This window comes from Homalodisca vitripennis, chromosome 3 (genome assembly GCF_021130785.1).
Source record: "Homalodisca vitripennis isolate AUS2020 chromosome 3, UT_GWSS_2.1, whole genome shotgun sequence".
NCBI classification, from domain to species: domain Eukaryota; kingdom Metazoa; phylum Arthropoda; class Insecta; order Hemiptera; family Cicadellidae; genus Homalodisca; species Homalodisca vitripennis.
In genome coordinates, this window is record NC_060209.1 from 155,878,217 (window position 1) to 155,886,245 (window position 8,029).

The following is an 8,029-nucleotide window of genomic DNA, read 5'->3' on the forward strand; positions in this document are numbered from 1 at the left end:
GTAATAAAGTTAAGCAACTGTATTTGATTTTGTAATTAATCTGTATTTAGTGTAAATACAAGAATTCAACAATGTACAAATTAGTGAGCGTTTGAACTAACTGCCATCAGTGTTAAAATCAACTTACTACTTTTGAAAAATTCCACTACTGTTACTTACATATTAAATTGGGCTTAAATTAAATAGGCAATCTAGTTTCTTATAAATATGTGTGTGTGTTATTATGAAATGTAAAGTTTACTGTGTGACAATCCGTATTATTTATTGTTTGGTGTGCATTTATTATGAATTTATTACTTTTTTAATTTTAAAGCAAAACCCAATATTTAAGATCAAAGTATGTTCATATTTATGACATCAATTTATGTCAACTGTTATTAGTATAACGTGGTGTACAAATGTTATAAGATTAATTTTAAAGGGCATCGTTATTTATCTACGCGTTACCTTTATATTTGCAATAAACCCAAAGCGTAATTCTGAAATGGAAAAGGTAAAAATACATTTTAAAAACCACATTTATAAGGCAAAACCACTTGTTTACATAAGTATAAAAAGTAAGGAGAAAACCTATCCGTAAATTATAAATGATTTTTTAGACCAGAATCAGAATATCTTTATTGTCATTTGTCAATATTACAATTGCTATAGACAACGTCAATATAACTAATATAATAAATAAAAATGTTATAAGGCTACTTAGTTTATTTGAATGTCATTAACTGATGTAATATATTGAACTAATTCGTACAGCATTTATGGACCATCCATCAAATGCTAATTCCATAAATGTTAATGAAACTTGTCTGCTTTATGGTGAGAGAAATTAATAATTTACAGATATTGGATCACATGCACATAATATTTAAATTGATTGAAAACATTGTGTACTATCAAGTTATATATTCTAACAAAATTCAGAATATATATGGTTGATTCCACCTTACAACGTAATTGGTTCTTCTCATTTTTTTATCACTTCTCAACAGACCAGACAATAGTAATGTTGTTTTTAATTTGTATTTACCATGTGTATACTGTTTTTCATGCTGCTAGTAAAATATTAATTTTATATAATATTTCCATATTGTTTTTTCAAACTGTCAGGTCAATACAGTGTAGCCAACATTGTAAATAGTAATAAAGAGTTGAGCTGTGATAACAATATTTTAAAATGGACTCATACCCAAGCAACCAATGTTTACTTACAACAATATAATTCACTTATTAATATCAGATTTGCTTTGTTATATACAGTCTAGAAATATTAATTGTTAGGCCTTAAGTTGTTTTTTTTATAAGAATAATGGTGGTAGCCAACGTTTAGTGAATACGTTAGATACATGAGCGTTTACTGGAGTACTTTAAATACACAAAATCTCATTTATACATAATTATGAACTTGAGCCATATATTGGTAAACTTTAAATATTTATTTGTAATGCTAATTTTAATCATATACACATTTTTAATTGCACCATGCAGACTCATTAAATTGAATTAAAGATCCTTTTCTTGTGTACAAGTTTAAATACTGCTTAAGAACTTGTACAAAGTTATATGCATAGCTTGCATTTTGTCAAAGATCACAATATTGCAAAGCATATAATGTACAACTAAGTGTTTTTTTTTAATGGCTCACTCATCTGTTTCTGCCCATTCCCTAAATAAAAGTAAAATCAATTCTTTGCAGCCTCCATTAGAAAAATGGCTGTAGTAATGTAATTTTTATGTTGTGTAAGAGATTTGTTTGCTATTTTTGTATAAACATATTATCCAAACTTTAGAATTAGTTTTTGCATTATTAGTAACCTTATTTTATGTAATCGATGAAAAATTTATTCTTACAACTACTGATTTGTAATAGTTTTTGTTGTACAAAGTACTCTATGTATTGTGTTAGGCTGTGATTGGATTGGTAAAAGGAGCTGTGACGCACATACTCTTATATTTGTATGTTGAGAGATGTGCAACTTGGTTTGTAATTGAATAGTTAAATACATGTATACTTTTGAAAAATACTTGTTTTTTTATTAAATTGCTTCCTTAGTACTAAATGTCAGGTGTTTTATGACATATAATGGCAGTAATCAAGTCATAATTCCTTTTCACTGCATGAATAAAGCAACAATAAAAGTTTCAAAATTAATTTGAAAGATTGTTTACTCCTATCCTAATGTTCTACACAATTCTTCATTTCAATTTTATTGCTGGCAATCAATATTTTCAAAGAATAACATGTTTTTGGACATTTTTTCCATCATTATATATTATAAAAATGGAACACTTTGTTACAAAGATCACAATCTTTGATCCCTTCTTCGTCAGAAAAACCATAAGGTTAAGCATATCAATAAAAAGAAACTAATCAATAAGTGGCAATGAACTTCCCCACATCATAGTTGACTACAGAGCAAGTTGTACAATAAAAAAACTGAAACATATAACCTAAGGGTCCAGAGTTAGGAGAACAATTACCAATTCCACTGCACTGACAGCATATACGGAGAGGCAGATCACATGTACAGTGGAGTCCCGCTAATCCGAACACGTGTAATCCGAACGTCGGTTAATCCGAACAGGTCCAGGAGGAATTATTTATAACGATAATGAACAGTTATAGGAACTAATTAATTAAAAAATGAAAATGGGTGCATCATTTCGTACATAAACAAAGAAAACTTTAATTAAATAGTCATACAGTATTTTATTAAGACAAATTGTGTACGATACAGTACAATGAAGTTAAATACAGTACCAAATTGAAACTTATAGGTTAAGTATGAGTTAAATTACTGTATTAAGAAGTGAAATCAAACAAAAATTGGACGTACAGTACTGATATTATTATTGAGTACAATATTAATTGTTAAAAGACATAAATTCAGTTATTGTCTTCTGTCGCATTAAAGAGAGTCTATTGGATGACGTCTAGTTTCTTACAACTATTGAACGCGTGGACCCGTACAATATCCAGTACGCTCACATTGCTTAACAATAGAACTCTCACACTAAATACGGTAAATGTGCTTAGTATTCGCAAACACGTTTATTTGTCAAGAAATACAATGCAACAGTCAGAAAACACGTTTTAATAAACAATGTTGATAATTCTATAACAAAATAGACCCATTCTCAAGTTTAAAACCGTATTTTTCTGTAATTCTGGCTAATCCGAACAATCACATAATCCGAATAGGGCTCGGTCCCAATTAGGTCGGATTAACGGGACTCTACTGTATGTAGAAGTTTAGTGTATGTCTGTTTTTGTTTTTGTCTATTTTTCTTAACCCCTTCATGGTTTTTTACATAATATTACATTATAGTGCGTAAACGTGCACTACTGGCATAACATTACCCAGCATGTGGCGTAATGATGGCATGTCAACCGTCCTGGAGTATTTTAAGGTTTTATTTCTAGTGTTTATTGCACCATGAAATATCCTACGTACAAATAGCCAAATTAGCCTTGTTGCGTGATGATGACAGACATGGATAGAGAAAAAAAGGCTTAGTGGAAGATATTATAAAAAATAACAAAACTTTTAAATAAGACACAAAAATAACTTTTTTGTAAATAAAAGTAGATATCTAAACTCTACAAACCTGTCTTTAAAGAACGGGAACAAAATTCAATAAAACTATAATTTTAGGTAAAAAAATAAAACTGTTGAGAGGTTAAAAATACTTTATTTTAAAGTATTTATTATTCTGTTGCCATAAAGGTAACTCATAAAATGTAATATTTTATTATTATATGCATTTGTAAATAAAAATTACAAAATGAAATTTTAGGTAATGCACCACTTAAGATCTTTATATTGAAACTCAAGCATTACATTTGTTTAAGAATTTATAAGATTTCAAGTCTTACTAATAACTTACTTTCCATTATATGTTTACCGACATAAAGTTTGGATAAGAAGAAATAGAAATCTGGTAACCTTACCAAATTGGAAGGACATTTTGTGCTGACTGTCAACCACTGTGAGATTCAATTTCAAGTTTCCAGTGTTACCAAATTTCATAAAAGAAGAGATTGCACTTTATTAGTTCGTTAGACGTTAATAAATCTCCCATAGTCATTAATTTCCAAATAGCTAATTTATTTAATGATTTTTTATTAATGTAAGGAAGTGTTTCACATTCAACATTTCAAATCATGTGGATGGGATGAAGTTCTAAGTCACATGTTAAAAGTATCATCCTCACTTATATCAAAGTGTTTAGCTCTTTTCATGAATAATTGCTTTTAAAATGGTATTTTTCCTGAAAAACTAAAATATTAATTAAACCTATCCATAATAAAATGACAAAACTGATGTGTCAAACTACCTTCCTATAGCCCTTCTTCCAGTGATTTCCAAAATTTTGAAAAAAGTAATAACAGTCAGAATTTTTAAACATTTTACTAAATATAACATTTTGTATAAAAATTAATTTGGTTTTAAACCTAACTCATGACAGCCTCTGCAGTATTTGAACTAATTTACACAATTTTCAATTGACAAAAAACATCATACTACATCTCTTTACTGTGACCTTTCAAAAGCTTTTGACTGTGTTGAACACAGTATATTGTTCAAGAAATTAGAATTTTATGGTTTAAGAGGCTCAGTTCACAGTTTATTATCTTCATATTTATCAAATAGGAAACAAAAGGTTACAATTAAAAATAGGTCTTCGGTCAAGCTTTCTTCTCACTGACAACTCGATGATCATTGAGTTCTCCTGGGCTCAGTGCTAGGTACACTACTATTTCTAATCTATGTGAACTATTTTCCACATATCCTAACTATATCATCTGTAGTTCTATTTGCTGATGACACCACTCTTACTATAAAAACAGAATCTCTTGATGATTTAGAGAATAAAATTAATCAAGCAATTGACGAAGCATGACAGTGGTTTTCAGCAAATGGGCTATTGCTTAATGAAAATAAAAGCCAATTAATATTCTTATCACACCAATCGGCAAACACATATATCAATTTTAACCTAACTAATATTAAAGTAATATCGTCAGGTAAATTTAAAAAATGCAATATCACTGAAAGAACACACAGCCTTTACAGAAAAGAAGTTATATTCAGCCTCCTTCGCATTGAGAAATATCTCACAATTAAAGCAGTTTACTATGGTTATGATTACTCGCATCTAAGATATGGGGTGGTATTTTGGGGAAATTCTGTGTTATCAAAACAAATTTTAAAAACTCAGAAATATATAATTAGAATCATGTTGAAACTTAAAAAGGGACAATCCTGCAAACCACTTCTTAAAAACCATAACATTCTCACTTTACCATTTCTATATATTCTTGAAACCCTATTACTATTTAAAACTCATAACAACTCTGTTTAAAAAAATTAAGTATTGCACCATTATAACATCAGAAATCAACCCTTACAATACCCCATACACTGATTAAAACTATTCGAGCATGGTTCTTATTATTCAACTCTCAAAATTTATAATAAATTGCCTCCAAATCTAAAGAGAGAGAATTCCATAAATGCATTTAAAATTTCCCTAAAATGCTACCTCATTAACCGAGCATACTACTTAGTTGATAAATACTTAAATAAATCACAGTTTTTTACGAGTACTTATTATTGCATTTTTAGACTAAGCTCACTAAGTTTATTTAAAAAAATTGACAATTCACATGTTTATCTTTAGCTATGCTGAAAATTATAAACCTATGCGAGTCTTATAATAAATAAATGACGTGACCAGTGCCGAATTTTGTGAACTACCCAGTTAAAAATAAAAGATAAGATGGTAATTCAATAATAACTTTATTTTCATATTATGATAAATTCTAAAATTACATATTCAACTATATATCTAATTATACACACTTGTATATATCCTTTATAAACATTTGGTATTAATCAGATCAGAAGCTTCAGAATACTTTTTATTTTTAAAGTTGCAGTTTGGTTTAAAAGCACCAAAACCGGTATATTTTCGTTGTTATAGATAAAAAGCTGGAAGTTACTTTTGGTGAACAGTTTTGTATGTAGAAACACAGAAATAAAGGAACTAAATTTTAAAATAACTCCCGTTATTGTAGCCTATCAGGTAGTTTGTGGTCAACTTTCAATATCAGGTAGCTAAGCTTTCCGATCCGAGAGTAGACAACAAAATTAAGCTTTGGTCTTGATTTGTGATTTAAAATTAACTATTTTGTTAATGTTACATTTAAATTTTGTTTTAGTTAAATACGCTTCATATAAACTGTATTTGTATCAGAATATTTTAATTATCCCTGTATAAATTTCCTGGTGATTGGTGGTAGAATGGGTTTACTGTAAACTATACACGGTGACCTGGTCTTTCCCCTCCTTTTATTAGTTCAGAAGTACTATAAAAGATCGCTTCTAAAACTTAGTATTTCAAATTTTTCCACGAACTCCCCTATTGATATCGGGGGTTTTCATGCTCTCCACTCCCCTGTGTTTCGGACACCCCCCCCCTCCTGGTTCCTGGGTGCACCACTGCTATGTGTAGATCCATTATCAGTCAACAACTGGTGGGACCAGGAATACACCTTTGCAAGTGAGTGAAGGCGCATAGCTTTTCTTGATTTCTTGAAGCTTAACCAATTGTCGATCATCTGACGATTAACGATCAATATCGCTTTTTTTATCACAGATCACTTTTCGATAATCTGACGCTATCTTCTTTGCTAAAGTTATTTCAACTCTAACCTATGGCTCTCCACAGCGAGACCGCAAATATTTATATTGTAATGTCTTTTTTCATCAAGGATGATAAAATACACTAGCTTCGATCAAATACGGTACGGTAACCATGGTAACTTGGAAGATGTCACGCTCAGCATTCACGTCGCTACATGCTGACTCCCTACCCCCTTCATTTGACACTAATTAAGGAGATGAAATACATTTTTTCTAAGAACATATTTATTTGTTTATTTTTAAACAAAATTTGGATTACAACTTTTTAAAATGCGGTACCTTTTTTAAGACAAAATGGAACACTTCTTACTATTCTTTAAAACTTGGTAGGGATTTGATTGGAGAGTTTATTTTATAATCAGGCCTTATTTTAAGATAACAACGTGAACAATGGTATGTACATGAAAGATGACAGTATGAAATTATATGATTTTAATTTCGAAATATTAATTTCCTTTAGAAAGAATTATTAAAAAGCGCATGTCATTTTCCTACGCTATATTTTCAGAAATATAAATATATATTGTAATTTATTAAAAAACATGTAACCATTAGTACTTTACGTAGTTTTTGTTTAAAAATTTTTACGAAATTCCATAATATAAATGCCTTTAATTCAGTGTAGAGCGATAAAAAATATTTTTTCTGCATTTAGGAAAGTTGCCTAAAAGGGTTATAACATTTAAATAACCATAAATCAGACAAGAAGTACTTTTGGCCACGTTTAAGTGTGTTAACTCCACTTTGTGGCGCAGCAATTGAACATAGTAAACATTTGATCATAATTCGGTAACATACTACACCTTGTAGTAGGACCATAGAGACATTCCTTACTTTTGTCAAAATTCTTAGCTAGTTAGCTTAATTAGTTCACTTATTATTATTATTCGTATTTTGTTATTTACTGTTTATTTATCCTTCTATAACACCTGTACTCATCTGTTATATTATTAGTCTAGTAATTGGTTATAATTTCTTATTGTTGAATACACAGTATGTTTCGTTAAATTGCCTATGTCTATTGTAAAATATAATCAAAACAGTTGTAACTAAAGGCATTTAATCCCATGAACAATTAATTGACGAAGAATGTTTGGCTCAGATAGGAGTTCCATCTTACTTTTATTTGTGAAGCTGAGAAATAACAAAATTGCAAAAATTACAATTGGCTAACAGTATTTCTCTGCCAATGAAAGAAAAATATGAAACCTGAATTTTGAAGATTTAGTAAAATGAAGGCAGTTATTACGATTATTGAAGCAAACTTATGAGAAAGCAAAAGTTGTTTGCTGATTACATGAAGATTTTTCTCAAGAGTTGAC